Source organism: Hemicordylus capensis, chromosome 4 (assembly GCF_027244095.1).
Source record: "Hemicordylus capensis ecotype Gifberg chromosome 4, rHemCap1.1.pri, whole genome shotgun sequence".
NCBI classification, from domain to species: Eukaryota; Metazoa; Chordata; class Lepidosauria; order Squamata; family Cordylidae; genus Hemicordylus; species Hemicordylus capensis.
In genome coordinates, this window is record NC_069660.1 from 185,993,983 (window position 1) to 186,017,686 (window position 23,704).

At 43.8% G+C, this 23,704-nt stretch overlaps 1 long non-coding RNA gene across 2 annotated transcripts in view; it reads left to right on the top strand.

Moving 5' to 3' along the window:
- Window positions 1-23,704, top strand: part of LOC128324353 (uncharacterized) — a 108,349-nt gene that overhangs the window by 39,224 nt on the left and 45,421 nt on the right. The window contains exons 2-3 of one of the 2 annotated variants that reach the window (XR_008306805.1): window positions 11,037-11,134; window positions 13,603-13,709. This is a non-coding gene — a long non-coding RNA (uncharacterized LOC128324353). Of the gene's footprint in view, window positions 1-11,036; window positions 11,135-13,602; window positions 13,710-23,704 lie in introns of those variants that run through there. The other variant, XR_008306804.1, reaches the window with a different exon arrangement.

Consider the following 23,704-nt stretch of genomic DNA (forward strand, 5'->3'; position numbering starts at 1 on the left):
GCACGGGGAATGCCAAATCAATTGCATTTCTGCATCTGGAAGCCTGAGCATGAACACAACAAGAGTGTTGCAAGTAGAGAGAAATATGGGGTTCAGGCTGGTCTGCCTGTAACACACAATCATGTGTGTGTGTGTGTGTGCGCGCACACACACACACATACACACACATACACACACCAACACACAGTGTTTAATTAGTTCACAGAGTTTTTCTAATGCACAGGTACAGAGCACTGAAGAAAAATGCATGGTTCAATCATATGTAGGATCACATCTTACAGTGTTTTGTCAGTGCACACATGCACATTAGTAATGTAGAGGGCATAGGGAAAGACACAAATTAACTGAAAGCAGTGGCAAATGGATGCACAATACCATGTACAAAATCCAGAAATTAAAAAAGGATGGATGATTCCAAATGCACCAGTTCTACTTCAGAAACATGACGAAGTGATTCGTAATTCTAAGATCCAGGGAGAAATCTGAATGAGAAGAGTTCTAGGAGAATCCCTTGCCTGAGCTTCAATGCATCTAACTGCCTTTGCTCACATTCATACCTTGCTACTCCTTGTAACTCCCCCTGTTTGCCTCTTTGCTTCTTTTACATTGTCAGCTCCTTGGAGGTAAATACCTGTTGTCTTCTGGGTTTGTTTATAAAACTTTGTAGTGTATGTACACTGTCAGCTCTGTACAAACAAACGAACAAACAAATAATGTAAGATGGAACATGGTTTTGACTTGGGGCACTATCAAATAAGTGATGCCCCCTACGTAAAATCTGTAGTGGTACACTCACTTGGGAAGTCTGTATCATCTCTGTGTCATAACACTTGAATTGGTCCTAAAGTAGCCTAGTATTGGTGCTCATATAACACAGGCTTTTAAACACACACACACACATCTGCTGCAGAAATGTATGTAATTTGGCCACAAGCCCTAAAAGCAATTTTAATAAATGGAACTTCACAAAGAAGCAATTTATTTCTTTGAGGCTGCATAGCTTTCAAAGCATCTCTTAAAAGGTAATTTTGGTGCTTGGATGTGCATTCTAAGCAAGGAATTTTATTTTTCAGACAAAAAGAAAAACAACATATTTGCATTTGGCTTGCAAACATCTGTTGAATGTACAGAGCTTTTCAAAAATAATCTCAGGAATTTTCCAAAACATAAAACTCTTGAAGCACATATTTTTGCTTACCTTTCTTTATCTGTACATAGAGTTTACATGGAACAATGTTATCTCTCTGGAGCTCCAATTGGGAGCTGCTCCTGACCTGCAAGGAGGAGGAGGGAGGAGGGAGCAGGAGCAGAGGAATATGGAGCTCAGGTGAGGGTCGGGAGGTCCCTGGGGTGAGGGGGCTGTGGCAGCTGGTGAGGAGAACAATATAGCACTGCTGCATAGATGATCTGTACTGGTCAAGCTAGTTTTTATGAAAATAGAAGAAGAGGGATATATCCCCTTGATATTCTAAAAGGAAGCCATCTGAGAGGATGTTGTGGCTCTCACTTAAAAAAAAAAAAATCTGGCAGAAAACTTTACCAAGGAAACAACCCTGCCAGCATGAATGGAAGCTGCTCTTAGTTTTGAAAGATTTCTTGGGCAGGGAAAAGTTTGTTTTTCTTCTGCTCCAGCAATATTGTGGTCCAGCTCATTACCAGCTCATTGGTGCCTTGTGAAGAGTGGAGCTGACTGTACACTGTGACTACCTCATGCTGCCTGCAATAGATGCCTCTGGAAATGCAATCACAATTGTCTACCTTTGTCTACATGCACTGCAGTGATGCGTTTCCACTGCATTTCTGTGCTTGCCCAGTGTCTGGAGGCTGTCAGGGGTTGGAAGGGCCAAAACAAGCTCAGACTTAATCCCTCCAAGACTGAGTTGATTTTGCTAACTGCTCGATCGGGCCAATTGCCGAGTCTGAGTCTCTCTCTGGATGGGGGTTGCACTGCCCCTGAAGTAGATGGTCCTCTTTGGGGGACTTGGGGGTCCTCTTGGACTTGCAGCTCCTGCTTGAACAGCAGGTTGAGGCTGTGGCCATAGGTGCCTTTGCCCAGTTTCGGATGGTCCGCCAGTTGCGGCCCTATATCAACCAGCAGGCCCTGGCAATGGTAAACCATGCCCTCGTCATCTCTCATTTGGATTATTGTAATGCGCTGTAACTGAGGTTGCCTTTAAGATGACCCGGAAGCTTCAGTTGGCCCAGAATGCGGTGGCCCACCTGCTTATGGGTGCTATGAGATATGATAGCGTGACATCTCTCTTGCGGTCACTGCACTGGTTACCCACTTGCTTCTAGGTCCAATTCAAAATGCTTGTTCTCACCTTTAAAACCCTTCAGGGCTTAGAGCCTGTTTACCTTCAGGACCACCTCTCCTGGCCAGTCCTATCTTGTCCTGTGAGATCTTCTCAGTTTGCCCTCCTTTCAGTCTCTGGTCCCAGAGAGGTCCATAGTACTAGGGCCCATGGAAGGGCTTTCTCTATTGCTGCCCCTTCACTTTGGAATTCTCTTTCCCCCACCCCCAGATTCAATCTGCCTCCTCCCTTTCAGGCGTTAAAACCTTATTGAAGACATTTCTTTTGCGTCAGCCATTTGCCCTTTATTTTATTTTATTTTATTTTATTTTATTTTATTTTATTTTATTTTTTAAAATCTTGGATGCTGTTCTTGTTTTGTACACTGTCGTGATTTTGTTGATTGGGTGGTATATTAAATCTTCCAATAAATAAATAAATAAATAAACCCATGTGACAAGAGGAGGGCAAGTGATTGGACCCTGGATAGGTTGTACTTAGACCTCGAGTCTTAAAAGATTTGGAGTGGTTCTGAGTTTGAGGAGCAGAATTGCAGAATTAGATCACCAGAACACCTGCTGTTTTGAGTAGAACTGTGACAAATATTTGAAGTGAGGCTTCAGATTTCAAATTCCAATTTTGAATATGTGTCAGGGTCCCACTGCAGACCCCTATGTCCCACCCGACTCCCAGGGCAGCCCGGAGCTACGTTCTGCATCCCCATCCCAAACCCCGGGCGATTCTGCCGATATCTTGGCTGACCCAGAAGAGATAGGCTGGCCCCTGTGGATGGACAGCTTCTTGCCATCCGGGAATGATGAGATATCATGAGATGTGGTTTCCACCTCATGGGATCTCACATCGAACTCTTGTGAGTCTACGGGGTCTCTGGAGAGTTCCACCAAGATCAGTAGATCTCGCAAGACTACCTGCAAGACTTCATGGGTAATATGGACTGGCCAGCCTGTGATGCGGGGCCAGAACTGCGAGGGCTGCCTAGGGGTAAGGAGCCCAGGGAGCAGAAGGATAGACTGGCCAAGTAACCTCTAACCAATCAGTAGCAATAACAGGCAGTTGAACCAGGTTCTTCCAGAAGTTGTGACTCTGAGGCCAGACCTGATCTATTGGACCCAGGGTGATTCACTCTGCCACGGTGTGGGACATCACAATGTGGTTTTGTATCTCAAAATTCAGGTGCCTTAAACATCATAGCCCAATTCAGACATTATGCTGTACAAGTGTACAAATGTCTGTACACTTGTACAAATGTTTGTGTGAATAACTGTACCTGTATTCATTTTAAAAAGGAACCGGATACAGGCCCTTCAAAAGCATGGTATGGATAGGAAGTGTACTTCTGTACCTGCATTCAGCATATCATGTGAATGACTGTACCTGTGTACAGTTCTGTACCAATGTACACTGTACACTCATACGAGTGTTGAACATAATGTGTGAATGAGCCTCATGCCATCTTTCAGTTGATTAGATATTGACAAGCATTTAATCTGCACTTTTATAATTTAAACTGACTACTGTCATATGCTACTTAACTTTGCATTTCTTACCTTTAACAGTTCTTGAAGTCATAGTTAGTCATGATGGTCCATTAGGAAAAACAAAAGCTACAGTTTGGCTATTTCTCTTTTAGGACCAAGCAAAATGTCTCAGAGTACTCTAAAAATCTCAAGCTATATGTTAAGCAAAGCAAAAGGGGAGGAGAACTAGTCTTGTGGTAGTCAGCATGAATTGTCTCCTTTGCTAAGCAGGATCTGCTCTGGTTTACATTTGAATCGGAGGCTACATGTGTGAGAACTGTAATATATTCCCCTCAAGGGATGGGGCTCCTTGGGGAAGATACATTCTTGCATGCAGAAGATTCCAAGGTTCCTCCCTGGCATCACCAAAATAGGGTCGAGAGAGTCTCCTGCGTACAACCTTTGAAAAGCTGCTGCCCAGTCTGTGTAGACAATACAGAGCTAAATGGTCTGACTCAGTATAAGGCAGCTTCCTATGTTCCTAACCTAGGCATGTAGTAAGAGCCCTAAAGCTTGCTGCTTAACAAGCAAGAGGAGTGATAAAGACTTAATTGCTGACATCCAGACCAATGCATTTGCTGGTACTATGGGGAGGGGCAATTTTCATTTATCTTCCCTTTTATCTGAAGCCCACAGTGTCTGCTGAAAATAGGTCCTTGAGAGTCATGCAACTCTCAGGGTCATATTTTTGGCAGGGACAGTGGGCTTCAGAGGGAAATGGAAGAACAATGAAAACTGCCTCTCTCCAGTAGCTGCAGTGCTTCATTAATCTGGATGTCAGCAAAAATGGTTAGCCTCATAAGGTATTAGATCAGGGTTGTACAACTTCAGCCCTCCAGCTGTTGTTGGAGTACAACTCCTATCATCCCCAGCCACAGTGGCCAATGGTCAGGGATGATGGGAGTTGTAGTCCAACATCTGCAAGACGGCCACAGTTGTGAAGCCCAGTGTTAGATGTTGATTTCAGGAAACACCTTAGGTTTCTGAGACAAGGAACCAAAAATGGCTGTTCCCTCAGTTTTTGAAAAATATAACTTTTATTTAAAAATATGAACTCTAGACAGAACTGAGTAACTGGAAGCATTCAGACACTGAAGATGGCTGTTGTTTTGACCTACAGCGTCATTTATGATGCTGCTGCTATTTGGTTTTAAATTGGTTCACATATTGTATTTTCAGTGCATTTATTAAGGTTTTAAATTGTTAGATTTGTATTTGTTTTTTATTCTTACAATTTTGTAAGTTACCTTGAGACTCAAGGGCCATGGGATGTAAACTGGAAAAATAATAAATGAAATAAATGACAGTGAACATGTTATTGACACTTTCTACAATATTACAGTTTGTTTGCTAGATCATGAAAACTACTTTCCAACATTAATTTCAATAGTGATTTAGCACTGCTGAACAATGCATGGATGCACAATGAACAGCAGAACAGGCAGGCAGCTATTTCAACCTCATTTTTAAAAAAGATATTCTTAGAATTCAAAGGATAAATATTGTGTTCCAATGATGAAAATCTTTGGTTGCAGATGGGTCCAGTGATATATTTGTATCCCTCCTTTAGCCATTTTAATTCAATGAAAGAATGTTCTTTAGTACAAATTTACCATATCATTGCATTATATGTGTGGCTGGGTGGGCTCCAAACCTCGGAGTGGGGGACTTGCCGTAACAGTCAGGAATGTATATATGGTTGCAGAATGCAAAGCATATTTACTTGTAATGTATAAAGCAATACAGCATATGTATGTTTTACTAAACATTTCTCTTACATAAATATGCATCATTATGATAGTTAGCATACTGTTCAGTGTTGTGTATACCTTGTAATGGAACATACACACAGCTGTGCAAGAGTGCTCTTGTATAAATGCAGTTGTACAATCAACAGCCATTGGAAATAATGGCCATCCATCGTGCAACTGTGTTTTTCTTCTCCTGTTCCAGTAATATCTACTAGCTCATAATCTGGGTGACAGAGGAGGGCAGTTGGATGGACCCTGGAGAGTTTATACTTATTCCTGGAGTCTTAAAAAATTCGGAGCTAGTCTGAGGTTGCCGTACTCCAGAATGGTTGAATTAGATCAGTGAAACACATTCTGTGTAGAATTTTGAGGTTCTGTTTTGAGATTTTTTTCATGAAAGGCGGTATAAAAATTTAACGATAGATGAAAAGCATTAAGACAATATTTGAAAGTGACTATAGATTTGAAATTCAAATTTTGAACGTGGAATTGTATCCCAAAATTCAAGTGCTTTAGAAATCTTGCCATCTCTTGATTGATTTGAAATTTGACAAGCCTTTAATCTGGTTTTTCATGATTTAAACTGACTACTGCCATATGCTTCTTTCCTTTGCATATTAAGAATCAAATGTTCTTACATATTTAATACTGAAATCAAATAATCAAAGCCAAATATCTTCAAATCTTCAGCTAAAGATATCTGACATTCAGCAAATACTTGAATATTCAAAGAATATCAGATGAATCATCAACTTTAATAGTTATAGTTATTGAAATAATAGGTAGCCATGGCTGCATCCATGAAAAAAACAATGATTCCTATGATCCACCATGCTGGCCAGGGTCCCTTGAAGAAAAACAGCTGTGTGATAGATAGATCCTTCATTATGGTCATCAGTCAGATAGACAATCATAATACTCTTTGTGACAGACAATAAGAACCTACATCAAAGTAAGCATCTCTTTGCATATTTTGTCAGGTATAAAGCAAAATTTGGCCGCATTTAGAGAAATGAAATCATCATGATCAGACAGGAGGTGCTGCAGATAAAACATATCAATATGGCTGGGATAATTTACTTTTTAAAAAGGCAAGATAAAACTATTCTGGACATCTTTAAAACCTGTGTTTTTAAAAAAGAAGCTGCAGCAAGGGTCAAGTGGCCAGGCAGCTGGCTCCAGTCTCCAGAAGACAACATCATACTGTGGTCCTCAGATCTAATGAAAAGAAGGAATGAGCAGGGGGAAGCAGGGAAATGTTGGGGGATGGAGAGAGGGTAGCACAGGCAGGGCCGATGAGAGTGGGGGGAGGTGGTACAAATTAATGGGGCCCAGTCGGGGTGTGAGCATAGGCAACAATAACACTCCTTCAGGGACCATCACTGCTGCCTCTAGGTTTTCAAGTGAGAAACGCGGAGTGCAGACTTCCAGGGAGAAGGAGGGAGAAAGAGTGGCAGGGATCGAGGGATTCTAGCTGGGCTTAGGACTAGAGCAGCTGGAGGCAGTTCAGCTCCTCCCCGTGGGATCCTTAGAAAGACGAAGGGAGAGGAGAGAATCCACCCCCAAACACATATACACAGCTCGTTGATGAGCCCGACTCGCTCCCTTGCCTGCCTGTGCCATAAGGCAAGGCACGGAGGAGCAGCAGAGCTGCAGAGAAGGTGAGAAGAAGGGGCGGAGGCAGAGAGGCACACTCGAATCTTCACTTTTTGTTCAGCTGTGAGGGAGTAAGAGATAAAGAGTTGTGTGAGTGCAAGCATGTGTGAACAGGCCACCTGTACACTCCCAGGGAGAAACCCAGGACACACTGCCACGGGCCCACTCCCCTGCTTACTCGTTACTCCTCCTCCCCTTCCCCACAGCGTGCTTAACAGTCATGAGCCATCTCCTCCTCACGCATCTCTCTGCAGAACGTGAGCAGGGTAGGCTTGCAGTTGCTAGAGAGTGGTGGCCCACATACACACTGGTAGAGACTGAGCGAGGAGGAAAGGCCTCCTTACCCACTTCCATGGGGTCTTCCTCCTCTTCCCTCCTGTCACACCTTGGGGGCTTTGCACCCCACTGCAAAAATGGCTGAGATGAGCCCCCCTGTATTCACTTATTTTTCCCGCAGAAGCTGCTCCCATCACTGCAGTATTTCTGCTTTGATTCTGCCCCCCGCCCCGCAAATCTGCTTTCCCCCTCTACACTCCTCCCCCATCTCACCATCTCAGGGAATAAGTGTGCATCCATACAAATATTTCCAGTTTCTCCTTCTGGTGCCTGCTCCACCCTGGACAAAGACAGAATAGCTTCCATTTGTCAACAGAAGAAATTTAACATCACAGCCTCAATTCAGCCTGTACTTTCCATGACCTAAGCTTGCAAATGGTTTAATTTAAGATAATGAGATCATTCTTTCTCTTTAATATTCTATTAATGTGTGTGACAAAATCTTTGTCTTTGTCACAGATTCATTCTCCTAAACTCATTTTTAGGGTGCATACTGAGATGTCACTTACTACTGAACAACATGCGTGTAATGTGTAGAACGGGATGGTTAAAGAATGGCAAAAAAGGTGGAGTGAGGATTATAGTCTATTTTGGTACCTTTGAGTACAGCATCAAAGAGTTCCAGTTTAAATGATCCAGAATAAATACATATGCAGTTTTATGGCTGAAATGTAAGCATTACTGCCTTGCCTTCTACAACCATTCTTTCAATCTGTGTTACTTCTTTCCCCATTCTTCTGCTCAGTGCATTATGGGGTCCTAGTACTATCCTCCACTTTTTATCCCACAATTGTTTCTTAGGGTATTCCCCCTCTCCCGTTCCATTCTGTTCCTTGTTGCATGACCCAAAACCAATGGACAGATTTAGGTTTACTGTCAGTTGAGGCTGAATTAGTAAGAAAATGTGATTTTTCTGAAGTAATTGATTTATTTGCAAATTGTAAAGCTCATAAAGCTCTCCTGATATAAATATGATACAGTAAAATTTGCAAAATGCAAATTTCCTGAATTGATTGTTGTAGCTTTGTATGAATAAAGTTGCAATTTGGGGATTTAGGGTAAAATTTTATTTTATTATTACAAAGTATATATTTTAATTTTTTTAGTTATTCTTTAATTACAAAAGGTTAAATGGCCTACATATATATTTTACCAACCCCCCCCCCAAAAAAAACAGGTTTTTAAAAACCTATTTCTAACTGTATTTTCTCTTAGTTTTCAAATAAACAAGACCTCATGTCAAAATTATAAAAATGTTCTTTAAAAATAAATGTTTTCTTTTCCTATTCCATGTTTCATTTGTATACCAGGCAGGGCATATTTGGTGGGTTGTTATTGTTGTTGTTTTGCACATCAATACAAACCCTATGTAAAGATTTATAGCCGCTCTGCCCTTGTTGGGGAGGCCCAAATTTTTTTTCACTGGGGCCAAAACCAGCTCTCCCTGAGTGCAGGGTATGTGGGTGGGTGTTCCAACAAGCGAGTTGGAACTCTGACAAAAATTCCAGAATGACAGGAAGGCCTTAGTCAGAGTTCCAACTTTTGGAGCTCCCTCCTGTTGTTGTGGTATTCATTCCAATAGTGTCTGACATAGGGCACAGAGGAGAACTTTGTTATTTGTGGAACCGCTGCTAGCGGCTCTGCATACCCACAGGGTGTCTAATAGACACCTGTTTCCAATATCTGTGGACATGATAGGATTAAAACCCACGTATCCACAGTTCCTAGAGGGCCAGAAGTAACCACAGAGGTCACTTTTGCCCTCCCTTTTGTCTCAAGGAGCCATTTAGTGGCTTGTTTCCTGCAAAAAGTGGACTTTCCCCCCTGGTTTTTTTTTTTTTTTTTTTTGTGGCTTTCTAAGGCATTTCTTCCTTTGGAGGGACATTCCTGGGTACATGGGAGACCCATGGAGCATGCCACAGTAAGTTCTGGCCCTTTGGGGGGCTTTTGGGGCCATTTTGGGGTGTTTTTTTTAAAAAAATCCCTTCACCTTGGAACCTAACCCCCCTTTCCCCATAGCCGTAATGTCTTGTTACTCGTGGTTCTGTTACTCTCAGTAGTAGGTGAGGAACAGAACCCCCATGAGTAATGAGGTTGTCCTGTATTGGGCCAAGCTGCACAGCTCCAGCAGACATTACGTGGGCTTCAAAGCAACCAGATGTGAATATGACATGTGAAGCTTATAGAGCATCAGATTCATGCCTTCTAACATTTCATGCCCTCTTTTTTAACCATATCTTAAAAATGTAAATAGATAATGTCAGAATAAGCTGTAATACTGTATGTACTTAGTCTTGAATTAACAATATTCCACATATGCCTACTGTCTTCTAGATTGCATAGAACATATGTCCTAGCTGCAAGATACTTTGTTGTTTTCACAGCTCCAGACTAACATACCTCTTCGGAAATACACTGTGAAAGCAAAATACCTACACTTTGGCATCCTTATAATTTAATGCTTATATATTGCAAACTGAGTGCTATATAATTTCTATTTAAATATGTAATAGGTGTACAATTATTAAAATTAATTATGCTAGCAGTGTCCTCGCAAATGTTTCCATTACTTTAAATAACAAGCTGGGGGTTGCCGGGGGGGAGGGGAGATGTCTGAACATCTGTCTCAACACATTTTCCAGTGTTCCATTTTCTTTGCTAACAACTGGTATAACTAGACTGAAATGTCCAAGGAGCAAGGTTACTTTGAATTCAAAGTAACCTGATGCACCTATCTCTCTTTAGGGTATTGCAAGGCAAGTAGTTTGGTCCTTGCGTGGCAAGAGTTGAGATTATTATTTTTATGATAATTTCTGTACAATGTGGTGTCATGAACTCAGAAACAACAGAACAAGCAAAAGTTTAAATGTATTTTTGGAAGAAACTTATTCCAGTTCTAACGAGAAGTAAGAGATACAGAGACAGGTCACCTTCTGACAGGATTTCCTGCTTTAAACTGGCATATTTATCAAGTTTAACTTTAAATCAAGCCATTTACTGCTAATTGTGACCCCTGCATTATCATGGATCTCTCATCACATTGTTTTAACTATATCAGTTTTTAAACATGGAAGGAAAAGTTCCTTTCCATCAACATTGCATTAAACAAAGATTGCCAGATTGCAACCTGGAGAATGTGCCTTGACCTTTAAATGTATCAATAAAGTGAGAAATGGGATAACGGGCCCTCCATGGCCCTTTCATCTACCCTCCCACCCTTCCTGCCATACTGAACAGGACTCCACACCCTGCTGCAAGCAGGGAAGTGGGGTGAGTTAGAGTAATAGCTGGGGGTAGCCATAGCTATCTTGTTTTCCATTTTAATGATCAATGTAAAGGTCAGCATGTATTAACCCAGCTGCAGCTTAGCAACCATACAGTGAAATGATAGAAGGTCAGTGGCAATGAAGGTTGTACTTTATTGACAGATAACACATCAGTTCAATCATTATTACTTGCAGTGCCTTGGTATATCCCTGAGCTGAGGGCATTGAAGCAAGTGTGGAGATGGCTGGAACACAAGTAGAAGAAAACTTGGGACAAGTCCAAGAGAACACAGGTTAGAGCTCATTATCAAGCCTATTCTGTGACAGTGATGCAGAAGATGAAACACTTCCCCCACTACTACCATTGCATACCAGTGGAACTTTGGCAAGTGGTGTGGGGCTTCTTGAAACCTGGCCCAAGACAAGATGTGGTAGAACCCTCAGTAACATACTGTGATGCATTCACACAGCACATTGAGGATAAAGTTGCTCTCATTCATCATGATCTGGATGCTACAACTAATGCAGATGTCATTGGGGGAGGTGCCCAGAGTATGATTTTGTCCGGTTTTGTTGGATGAGTTTCAATGGTTGGTGCCCAAGGATGTGGACAAGGTGTTCAGTTGAGTTTGGCCGACCATGTGCATGCTTGTCCCTTGCCCTTCATGGCTCATTCTATCTAGCACAGAGGGAAAGTTTGGCTGGGTCCAGCAGATTGTAAGTGCCTCACTGAGAGAGGAAGCAGTGACCACTCCTCAAGGAACCTGGAGGCTGTTCTCATGAGCAGCCAAGACTGGGCTAGGGCAACTAAGCCAGGGCTTGGCTGCCTGTGGCAACTGCCAGGAGCTGACCAGTCCTTGCAGCGCCTCGGCAGCAAACCCAGCTAAGAAGCTAGGCTCTTAAGTGAGGTTAAGGGAGCGAGCTCTCCCTTAACCCCATTTACCTGACCGTGTGTTAGCACGGGCTGCTTTCAGTACTGATGGGAACCTGCCTGTCACTGGGGATATCCCCACAATGCACCGCACACTTGTGCAGTCAATTGTGGGATTTCTGGGGGCTAGGATGATGTGTCCTGACCCCCACACCTCTGCACTGCCCTTGGCAGCCATGGACCATCTGGGCATGTGATCCGCATGCCCAGGCCCCCCACCCAGATTGTCTGCAGGGAAGGTGAACTTCGGCTGGCTTCCCCACTGCCTGCCCTCAAGCCCTCTCATGCAATCATGAGAAAGAGCTCCTAGTCTGGACCCAGAAGATATTAATAACTATAGACCTGTAGCTAATATTTCCTTCCTGAGCAAGGTGCTTGAGCGTGTCATGGCTGACCAGCTCCAGATGCTCTTGGAAGAAAGAGATTATATCAACCTATTTCAGTTAGGCTTTAGGCCTGTTTTTGGAATAGAAACTGCTTTGGTTGCCCTGTAGGATGACCTATGCTGAGAGAGAGAGAGAGATGCTGAGAGAGAGAGAGAGAGAGAGAGAGAGAGAGAGAGAGAGAGAGAGAGAGAGAGAAACAAGTGGAATGTGACCTTGTTAATTCTCTTGGACGTCTCAGCAGCTTATTATACCATTGACCATGGTATCCTTTTGGTTAGGCTATCTGAGCTAGGTATGAGAGGCACTGCTTGGTGGTGGTAGGGATGTGTGAAATGGCTTGAGGTTGACCTGGTTTGCTATCGAACTGGGCTGGCTCAAGGGCTTGCCATTGAGGTGGGCTGAACCCAGCTCGGCTCAACGTTGAGTCGAACCCTCCAAGCCGGCTCAGAGCTGGTTTGGGGATTCTAAGTTAATTTTAAAAAAAGAAAAAAAGAAAAAGACTCACTGCCAGGTCCAGGGCAGCAGCTGCCATTGGAGTGTCCCCTCCCCACTGTCCATCTCCTCCTCCAAAAAGGGCCATTTTGGTCGATTTTCAGGCCGTTCCGGCCCTTCTTCCAGTGGCAGTGGCCATTTTGGAGGCTGCTGTGCATGCCCAATGGGCCTCTGAGTGGACCCGGTCATGCAGAGGCCCATTGGGCATGTGTGGCAGCCTCCAAAATGTCCACTGCCACTGGAGGAAGGGCCACTGCTGACCTGGACTCCATGGTGATTCTGTTAAAAAATTTTTTTTACTTAGAACCCTTCAAACAGCTCAAATTCAAGCTGAGCCAAGGGTACGTTTTGGGGGCACAAAACTGAACATGCTCAGTTCAGTTTGGAGTCAAACCGAATAGGGCAAACCAGGTTTGTGCATACCTCTAGTTGGTGGTTCCACTCCTACCTGGATGGCCATTTCCAAAAGGTGGTGTGGGCTGATTACTACTCTATCTCTTGATAGTTGTGCTTTGGGGTTCCACAGAATTCCATTCTTAACCTTATGCTGTTTAACATCTACATGAAACCACTGGAGGAGATCATCTAGAGATTTGGCTTCAGGTGTCATCAGTATGCAGATGATACCCAGCTGTTGCAGAGAAATTACTTATCCTTTATAAGTAATTAAATAGGAAGTCAACTTTAACTGAGAAACAAGAGTTTGGTATTTATTACTTACTAAACATAGGCTAAGAAAGCAATAAATAGACTTACAGTCTCTTATGCAGAGAGAGGGAGAATCTTTCAGTCTGAATTTAGGTCAGCAAGTGAGACGAAGACAAACAAACTGTGATTCCACCCGCCAGCCAGTATATAGACACATTCAAACATAGACAGGCATGCCCCACACAAAGAACTGAGACAATGTCCATGGCAAAATCCCAACATTTGTATCTCTCCTTTTCATCAGATGCAGGTGAGGCCATGACTGTCCTGAACCAGTTCTTGGTTGCAGTAATGGATGAGAGTGAACAGTTTGAGCCTCAATCTTGACAAGACATAAATACTATTGGTCAGTGGTTCATCTGTCTGGATGATGTTCAGTCTGTTCTAGATGGGATTGCACTCCCCCTGAAGGACCAGGTTCTCTGTCTGGGGGTGCTAATTGATCCAGCACTGTCACTAGAGGCCCCAGTAGCCTTTGTGGCTCAGAGCACCTTTTATCAGCTTTGACTGATATGCCAGCCGCGACTTTACCTGGATGGAGATAGCTTGGCTACAGTTACCCCTGCTCTGGTAACATCCCGCTTAGATTACTACAATGTGTTGTATGTGGGCCTGCCTTTGGAAATAGTCAAGAAACTGCAGTTTGTCCAAAATAGGTTCGCAAGATGTTTAACTGAGGCTTAAAAATCGTGCCAGTGCTTTGTCAGCTGCACTGACTCCCAGACCGTTTCCCTACTCTGAGTGCCCCTGCCCAATGAGGTGAAGCAGGTGGCTGCTATCTCTGCCTGTCTGCTTTATGATTATGGTCATTTACCCAACATCACAGAAACAATAAAAATACAATGAAAATAATTGATTAATTGATTGATTAAGTGCTGTCAAGTTGGTGTCGACTCTTAGCAACCACATAGATTCTCTCCAGGATGATCTGTCTTCAACTTGACCTTTAAGGTCTCTCAGTAGTGCACTTGTTGTTGTCATAATCGAGTCCAATCACCTTGCTGCTGGTCACCCTCTTCTTCTCTTTCCTTCAACTTTTTCCAGCATTATGGACTTCTCAAGGGAGCTGGGTTTTTGCATAATGTGTCCGAAGTACAGTATGTTAGTTTGAGCCTGGTCATTTGTGCCTCAAGTGAAAATTCTGGATTGATATGTTCTATGATCCATTTGTTTGTTTTCCTGGCTGTCCATGGTATCCTCAAAAGTCTTCTCCTGCACCAAAGTTCAAAAGCATCAATGTGTTTTCTATCTTGCTTCTTTGAAGTCCAGCTTTCGCATCATGTGTCATGGGGAAAACCATTGTCTGATCTATTCTAATCTTTGAAGATGCAGGCACGTCACGGCATCTAAATATCTTTTCCAAGGCCTTAATTACAACCCTACCAAATGCTAGTCTGCGGTGTATTTCTTGACTGCTGGATCTTGATTGTTGATGGTCTGTCCTAAAAGGCACAAGCTATCCACCACTTCAGTGTCTTCATTATCAATTCTGAGGCTGGTCCTGTACCTGTTGTCATTAGTTTAGTCTTCTTTACATTTAGTCGTAGTCCCATTTTTTCCACTGTGCTCCTATGAATATATAATGAAAATAATACAGTCATACAAAACACCGATAACTCAAATCAGCTCAGACCTGATCATACATGCAGTCACACAAAATTTGGCAACACACAGTGTTGTAGATACACAGTGAACAGCTAATTAAAAAGTTGTATATCCACCATTCATTCTAACAAGGATGTTTGATAAGAGGGGGAGAAAAGAGAAATATGAATGCCTCTATAAGATGAGCAGTATAGAAAAACATGAGTCACAGTTTCGAGACCCTGCCCACAAGGACAGATTCTACTGCAGCAGGTGGCTGCTAGGGAAAGCGCCTTCTCTGAGGTGGCACCCCGTTTATGGAACTGCCTCACCAGTGAGGCTTGCCTGATATTGTCACTTTTCACAGGTGAAGACTTTTCTGTTCACTCAAACTTTTAAAAATTGGATTTTAAAAAAAATTAAAAAAATATTTTGTATTGTATTTTGAATGTTCTATTTTATATTGTAATTTTTATTTTATTTTATTTTATATTCTATGGTTTTATTGTGAGCCATCCAGAAAAGGGCTGCTACCAAATAAGATTTTTTATGATTACTCTAATTCATGCAAAAATTACAGTTGTCCCTTGGAATGTTTGTTTCTTTTAAGAAACAGTGTGTGTGTGTGTGTGTGTGTGTGTGTGTGTGTGTGTAGGAAAACTCCACTATCCCTTTTCACCTAGTTGTGTCACCTACATAAGCCCTAATGGTCACAAGTTTCTTCACCCTGCTGTTACAGGGCCCCCTTTCCTTGAAACAATACTCTGCTCCGCCTGATTAGAGATAAACACCTGTTGACCATATCTTGCCCTGCCTGACTAGAAATAAGCACAGCTAAAGCTGATTGGTGCATTATTGCTGGTTTCTGCTTTGTAATTGGTTCACCTTGTCTACCAATGGCTAAGCTTTATTCTGCTTGTACTGGTATGATTGTTGTATACCATGAAATGTTGGCCTCTGATAGGCTCTATACTCAATCCTATAGTCTGTATATAAACAGTGTAAAAGACACTTGCCAAAAGCCTAAGTGTGTGCTCTTGGAAGAGAGATGCCTGTCATGTTGTGATCAATAAAAACTTGAACCTGGTGGATGGTGATGGCCTCTGATCATTAAATGAACTCAGGATTCCCGGAATTTCAGCCACATAAGCAGGAACAATCCATAAATGTTGGCTGATATCCTGACTAGTGTTGTGGATACACTGTGTGCAAACTTCACCATGTTTAGTAATCCAGAGCCCCACTGCACAGCCACTTGTATGAAGGGGGGGGGAACTTTCACTGAGCTCTTCTTCTCCCTGAAGTGTTCTTTTAAATATGTCCCTGAGGATCACATAGCCCTCCATGACATATTTGGGGGTGTTAAAGAGTGGTTTAATGGGAAGTAGAGATCATCAACTAATATATTACATGTATGTGTGAACTAGCCTTAGGCCAGTAGTTCCCAAACAGGGTTCCTTCAGATGTTGCTGAACTACAAACCCCATCAACCCCAGCCACAATAAATTGTAGCTGGGAATGTTGAGAGTTGTAGTTCAGCAACATCTGGAGGAACCCTGGCTGGAACCACTGCCTTAGGCTTTGCCACACCCAGAAGTAAAGTGGCTCCATAAAGGAAATTGTTTTAGGATGCTTGCATTAAGGCCTCTCGGGACATTAAGGAAGACTCATTATTTTCTCCAAATGACCCATCTACAGTGTTTGATCCTTCAGTTCCTGGAATGCCAATACAATTAGGCATTTTTTGCTTGGCTTGATAGTTCAAAGTATAATCAGAGTGGAGCCCTACAGAGGAATACTAGCATGCGTGTAAGAAGCAAACAATCAGCAAAAAGGCAACCCAATGTTCACTTTGATTGATAACCTTGGTATCAAGTCATTTTGTTTCCCAACAATGAAGAAATACTTCAGTTCTGCCTGCATGATCACAAGGCAAAAATCACTCTTTTTGCAAAAGTACAAAGTCTATTATGGGGGGCGCGGGGGCGGGATCCTATCAGTGTTATTTTATGACAAGTATCATTGGAAATAGAGGGATTATTTTAATATCTTCAGTACAGCATCTCAATAACATTCAGTGGCATACAATCTAGCCATGTATGAATCCCCTCCAAACCTTTAGCAACCACAGCAGTTAAGGTTGCTAAGCAACAACAAAGTAGTTACTTCTCATAAACCTGCAAAACTCAAGCAGTGAAAGTCAGGGAAATAAAAACAAGATATAATCTTGCATTGGCCTTTTAAATAAATCAGCATGTTTATGTTACATATTCATATAAAAAACATGTAACAAATCACACCACTTGTAACTCTGACACCTCACCCCCCCTTACACATACTGTTGTTTTTAAGAATTTATTTCAGTTCAGGGTTAAAATATTACTTTTGCATGGTGAAGTTTAAAATACCCAAGAATGTTTTTGCAATTGCCAGCATTTCAAGTAACTTAGAACATGAAAGAAACTGAATTACTTTGTTCTTTGCAGTTTAGCGGGACAATGCATGGAATTACTGCTTTCCCATGAAATAAAACAAGTGTGATCCATTTATTTTCAGAGTTGCTGTTTTCTGTGGAGTTGTATGAGGTTTATTCCAGCCTCCGTCCACAATATCTTTGGGCACAGAGGGAGACTGCCTCCCTCTACCTCTGAAGCACACACAGGGCAAAACAGATTGGGCTCAGGGGAACCTTTCCCTGAGCCCACTCCAATGATTGGTTAATACTGAGCGGAGATAAAGAATTATTGTAAAATGAGTAATTTTGTCCCCCTTTCTACATCTCCCCCACCTGCCCACAATTCCTTGTGTGTTATCAGTTCCCACTTGTAAATAAACCTATGCCTAGTAGACCATTCAAGAATGTAGGCTATGTCACAGAATGTAAAATCAAATGAAATGAATCCATGGCAGAAAAATGCAAAAATGCATCTGCAGAGCAGATCACTCACAAAAACTGAGCCAATGCTCTCATACATACGTGGAATTTTTCCTCCCTCATTCATACATACACACACCAGAGCTCACTACACCTCACCTCACCTCCCTTTCCCAGGCAGGGTTTTAACACTCCCCTCTGCTTTTGCCGTCCTGGACAGGCAACAAAACCCAGCAACTGGTCAAGCCCAAGTGGACCTCCATGCCTGGCTGACAGGATGCAGTTCTTGGTGGGTCACAAATTGTGCCGTCCTCAGCTAGAGCTAATCATCATATCAATTTATAGTTCTGACTTGGTGAAATAATCATAGCTGGCAAATGTAATGGAGAAAGTATTCTGCCATCAATGTCTTTTTTGAAGGCCTCCAAGTGCCTCATGAACTTTAATTAGGATTCTTACCACTGCTGAGAGACAGCTAAGTATTTAACTTTTATGCTGATGGTGAGTCTGAGATATCGTTTGGAAGATCACACAAGAGTATGCTTCTGTACTCAGTACAATAAAAAGCATAATTATGCAGCATGCAGGACACTCATCTGCTCTGATAGATACAAACCTATTTAGTGTTTAAGTTAAGTAAGCATTAGTAAATTTCAGTTACAGGCTCCATGCTAGTCAGTCATTTTAGATATTGTGATACATTTGGTTCCCCTTTCTATGTGGATGTATTGACATATTTGGCCAACTGCCTCTTGATTTTCAGATCCTTCTAAGTGGATGCTGCTTATTAAGCACGTAAGGAAACTCTCACTTCACCAGCTATAATAGAAAGATGGGCTATAAAGATATTTCTTGCACAGACAATTCTATCTGAAACAGTTAACATTTCAGCATTCAGAGAACACATAGCTTATCAATCTGTATTAGGGTATGTTCACAGATTTGTAAGAAATGTTCAGCACACAGGTTAGAAGTACTGGGTATTTACCAAGGGACAGCAGGTGTCTAGATGGGAAAAACAGTAAGATTGAATTTGCACTGCAGTTAAACTGGATTATCAGTTTTAGCAGCTGAAACTAAGACAATAGCAAGTGCTACATAACTGCCCTGGTGACTTGCTACTGTTGTCATTCTGTTTGGGAGACAACTGAGAGGGGGGAAAGAGTAATGTTTGCCCTACAGCCTCTTTGTACAGCAAATTTTAACAGTGCAGATATTTGGCTCATTTCTGTCATCCACAAAAGTCAGATGTGGGGATCTGTTACTCTCAATGAGGAAATTAAATACTAGTATTTTCCCATGTATGCTACCAGAGTGAATGAGGCTATTCACACACGTGTGCAAAACTGGGCTAAGGGAGCCTAGCCTGGTTTTTCATGCATATGTGAACCGTCAGGTTTGGGCCCGATCCTGGCAGCACCCACGGCAGCAAATCTGCCTATGAAGCCACCCTTCAAAATGAGGTTAAGGGAGCGAGCTCACCCTTAACCTAGGTTGTGTGTGTGTGTGAGCACCGCAAGTAGCAGTGCATTATTGGAGCTCTGGGGAGGTGGCGTGACACATCGTGTCATGTCCTGGCACCCTGACCTTCAGAGCTGGTGCTCGTGTGGGTGGGCGATCTGCCTACCTAGGGAGGGCGGAATGCTCATCTGTGGGGAGACAAGCTCTTTAGGGCTTCCTCCCTGCAAACCCGGCAGCCCTTTCTCACTGCTCGTGAGAAAGGGATCAAAATGTTAGTAAATGTTAGGAAGCATTCTCCTATGCTTCCTAATCCTGTGCCTTCCCTAGTAGCTGCTGTTCCTGAAGATTAACCTTCCATTGCTGGGGGTTCACCAAGATGCCTCGGAACATGGGGTGACTGGCACACTGCCACGTCCAGGGTGAGCATTTCTGTTCCTGCCCACATGTCCTTGCTAACTTTGCAAAGAGGCACCTTTTAACATGGTGTTTCTCTTTATTTCGCAGGGGGAGAGTAACTGGCCCTATTCACCCCAAGCACAGTACCTCCAGTGACTGTTGCTGGTGTCTATCTTAGGTTTCTTTTTAGATTGTGAGCCCTTTGGGGACAGGGATCCATCTTATTTATGTATTATTTCTCTGTGTAAGCTGTCCTGAGCCCTTTTTGGAAGGGCAGCATAAAAATCGAATAAATAAATAACTAGCCAACCCTGCACAGAGCATTTGTGCGGCGCTTTGGGGCCGGCTGTTTTACCCTCCCTCTTCCTCCTGCCCCGGTCTCTCCTCTCTTCCCCTTCCCTCCGGCCCCGCACTCTCCATCCCTCCTCCCCTCCCGTTCCTCCCCACACACAGAGCCGCTGGCGGGTGGGCAAGAAGGGCCCCACCGCCGCCATTTTTACTCCCTCCACCAGTTGCCCGCCGCCGCCTTTCTCTTCATCCGCCCACTGCCCGCTGCTGCCTTTCTCTCCCCTCAACTGCTGCCCGCCACTGGCTTTCTCTCCCCCGCCCACTGCCACCTTTCTCTCCCCCCGCCTGTGGACCGCCGCCTTTCTCTCCCCTGCCCGCCACTGCCTTTCTCTCCCCCCGCCCGTGTCCGTCTTTCTCTCCCCGCCCGCTGCTGCCTTTCTCTCCTCCCGCCCGCTGCCACCTTTCTCTCCCTCCGCCCGCTGCCGCCTTTCTCTCCACCTTTCTCTCCCCCCACCCGCCGCTGCCTTTCTCTCCCCACCTGCCGCCGCCTTTCTCTCCCCTGCCCACTGCCGCCTTTCTCTCCCCACCTGCCCCTCCAAATAAAAACCAGGAAAGTGCCTGCTTAGCTCCCTGCCCCTCCAATTAAAAACCAGAGCAGAATCTGCTTAGCTTCCACCCCTCCAAATAAAAACTAGGGCAGAACCTGCTTACCTTATTGCCCCTCCAAATAAAAACCTGGGTATAACCAAAATAGTGGCCGCTTGCTCGTACGGAGGCCCGAAAGGGCCAAAAAGGCTTTACATAGCTGCAGCAGTGATGAGTAAGGCTGGCGCGGGAGAGGGAACACCCCCTCCCCCCCGCGTCTTCAGCAAGCCCCCTGAAGGAGCTAAAGGTACTTCTCATTTACTTTATTTTATTTTATTTTTTAAATTGCGGACCGGTCCCGGACGGGACCAGACCGGGGGGAGGTTTGATGGGGGGCCGGACCGAACTGGCTCGGTTCCGTTTGAGGCCGCTCCAGACGGTTCCATGCACACCCCTAGTTTGAAGGTGACATCATGTTGTCCAGATGCTGCCTCTGTGACCTCCAGTTTATGCAAGCTGCATAAACCACAGTTGAGGGTAGGAAACTCCTCAGTCTCTTCTCCAGCACTCTTGTCTCAGACTCTTTCTGCTGGAACCATTCTAGGGGTTTGCATGGAACCAGTTTTTGTAGTACATTTCCAATTGAAATCAAATTTGAAATGGACCACTGGTTCAGACCAGTGGTCTGTTCCATTCAGTGAAACCAGGTCCACCTGGTTTGACCCAGTTTGAGGGGCCCCACTTGTAAAGTGGAATCTGGTGAGGATTCCCCTTTACAAGTAAAGGGGAATCCTGCTTATAAAAGGTTTCTGAGGGCAGCAAGGGTGGTGGCGAGAGGGTACCTTACTAGCTTCAGCAATGCAGCAGCTCATCTAAATTCTCACCAATCATCCCCCCAATTCTCTCCCCCCCACCCTGAAGCCCGGTTCTGGCCTGGTTCTGGCCTCTGCACATTTGCAGAGGCCATTTGCATGACTTCTGCACATGTACAGAGGCCATTTGCATGGTTATGCAAATGGCCTTTGCACAAGCACAGAGGCTGGAACTGGACCACTGCTGGCCCACACTGCTTGGGGGGAGAGCTGGTGGGGTTTAGAGGAGGTGCCACACTGCTGCCATGCCACCACCACCATGCTGCTGCTGCCGAATCCAATAAGGTGCCTTCTCACTGCCCCCCACAGCAGCAGCCCTTAGAACCCTTTAAGTTGCAGGATTCCCCTTTACAAGCAGAGCCCCTCAAACCAGGTTGAACCAGTCTGTAGTGGGTCAGGTTCTTTGAAGATGGTTTGGTCAAGTTTGAAGCAGTCAAAATGGCCCAGTTCGTATCGAACTGGTTCCACACACCCCTAGACCATTTCCTCATGGCCCTAGCAGTCTTCTTTCCTAAAAAGCCCTGGTAACTCCAGCCTCCAAGTCCCAGGCTGTCTCCTCCTCTACCTTGGCCTTGCCTGTCTTGGGCTCGCTCCCTTTTAACCAAAATTCATCTGGCCTGCTGGTGGGCCTTTCCGCCACATATCAGTCTAGGGATTGCTCCACAGCTTGTCATTGCATTCTGGTGATGTCACTTCTGGGGAACGGTGACCACAGCTGAGCCACTTGCCTCTTTCCACATGAAAGTGGAGGAATGTCAACTGCACACTATACCCAACAAGAAAAAATGGAAAACTACTAAACTAAATAGAAGCACTACATTTTAAAATAAACTACAGCTAAAACAAAAATCAAAACTAAAACTAATTGGAACTAAAATGTTACCTCTTGCACACTCCTAGTTACTAAAGTTAGTAAAGTTAAATTAGGAGAATATACATTCAAATTTCTACAAGAAAATTTGACTCAGGAGAATCCTCCCTGCACTTAATTTGTTTCAATGGAAAGCCATGATTGCCTGGGGAAATGAGACATGGAAAAGAAACACAAGGGACACAGTGTAACATTAATGTTTAACAAAGTGGAAAGGTAATATACTCCACACAATTCTGTGCTTTGGGGGTGGGTGGGTAAATGACACATTTCCCAGATTCTATGCTAATGATGCAAAAACAAATTTGGAATTACTCTTCTTGAGTAAGGCAGAACACCTCATCTGAACAAAATAGTCCTGTTTATTTTCGTGTAAATATTCTATGGGTCTAATGAGGTGTTAACTTAAATATGTGGCTGCTGTCAACCCATATTTTCTCTCCAAGTCCCTTGGTAGTGTTTAGTTACAGCAGATTCATGATGGTATAATATTGTGGAAGTAGAAGTGGAGAGGCACTGGGAAATGGGGGTATGAGCATGTCACATCATATGTCTGATTCAATTACGCATTACTGGGAGATATGGGGAGGAGATGTGGGCAAGCTGCAGCCACATGTTTAAGATGATGTGTAATTTGGCTCTTCAACAAAATGGTTCACAAAACAAAATAGGCAGGATTATGAAGACAATGCAAATAATTTGTGGATTACTGATATTTTCCATTTCTATGCAGTTGCTTTGACTTAATAGTTTGGGAAAACTCCCGGGCCACCTTTGGACATAATGCCAAACCAGAGGTAAACGTGTCAGAGGTTCATCTTTGTGATCACTTGAATGCGTGAAACTGGTTTCATCACTCAACCTCAGGTTGGCTTTTAAACCCAAACCGTAATTCGAACCTTCTGCTTGTAGGGGTTTCACCACTGAAACCTGAGGTTTGAAGGTGGCATCATGACACCTGAATTCTGTGGCCACTGTAACCTGGCTTCTGTGCCCAAGCTGCTCTGCTGCCATTGAGAGGCTGGTTCAGAGCCGCCCCCAAAAGCATCAGTTCTAGGGCAGCCGCATTTCTTGCTGGCTGCTTCTTGGAGCTGATACCACATCCCCTCCTCCCATCTCCTTTCTCTTCCCACCGCTGCTTGGCAACAGGGACAATGCATCCCTAGAGTTCCCGCACTTAAACGGACAGAAACACATTGGAGACAGCCAGCCCTTCATCTTTTGGACCTTCGCTGTTACTTGGATAGGAGGACAAGACGGAGACCGCAGGATCGGTCTCAGAGAACTCATCACTGTCGTATTTGTTGCACAAACACATTGCTCTCCCTAGCAGTAACATTTTAACACATTTATGACAACACACATCTTGATTGCCCTGAGTTGGGGTGTGCACAAAACCGGTTTGCTTGGCTAA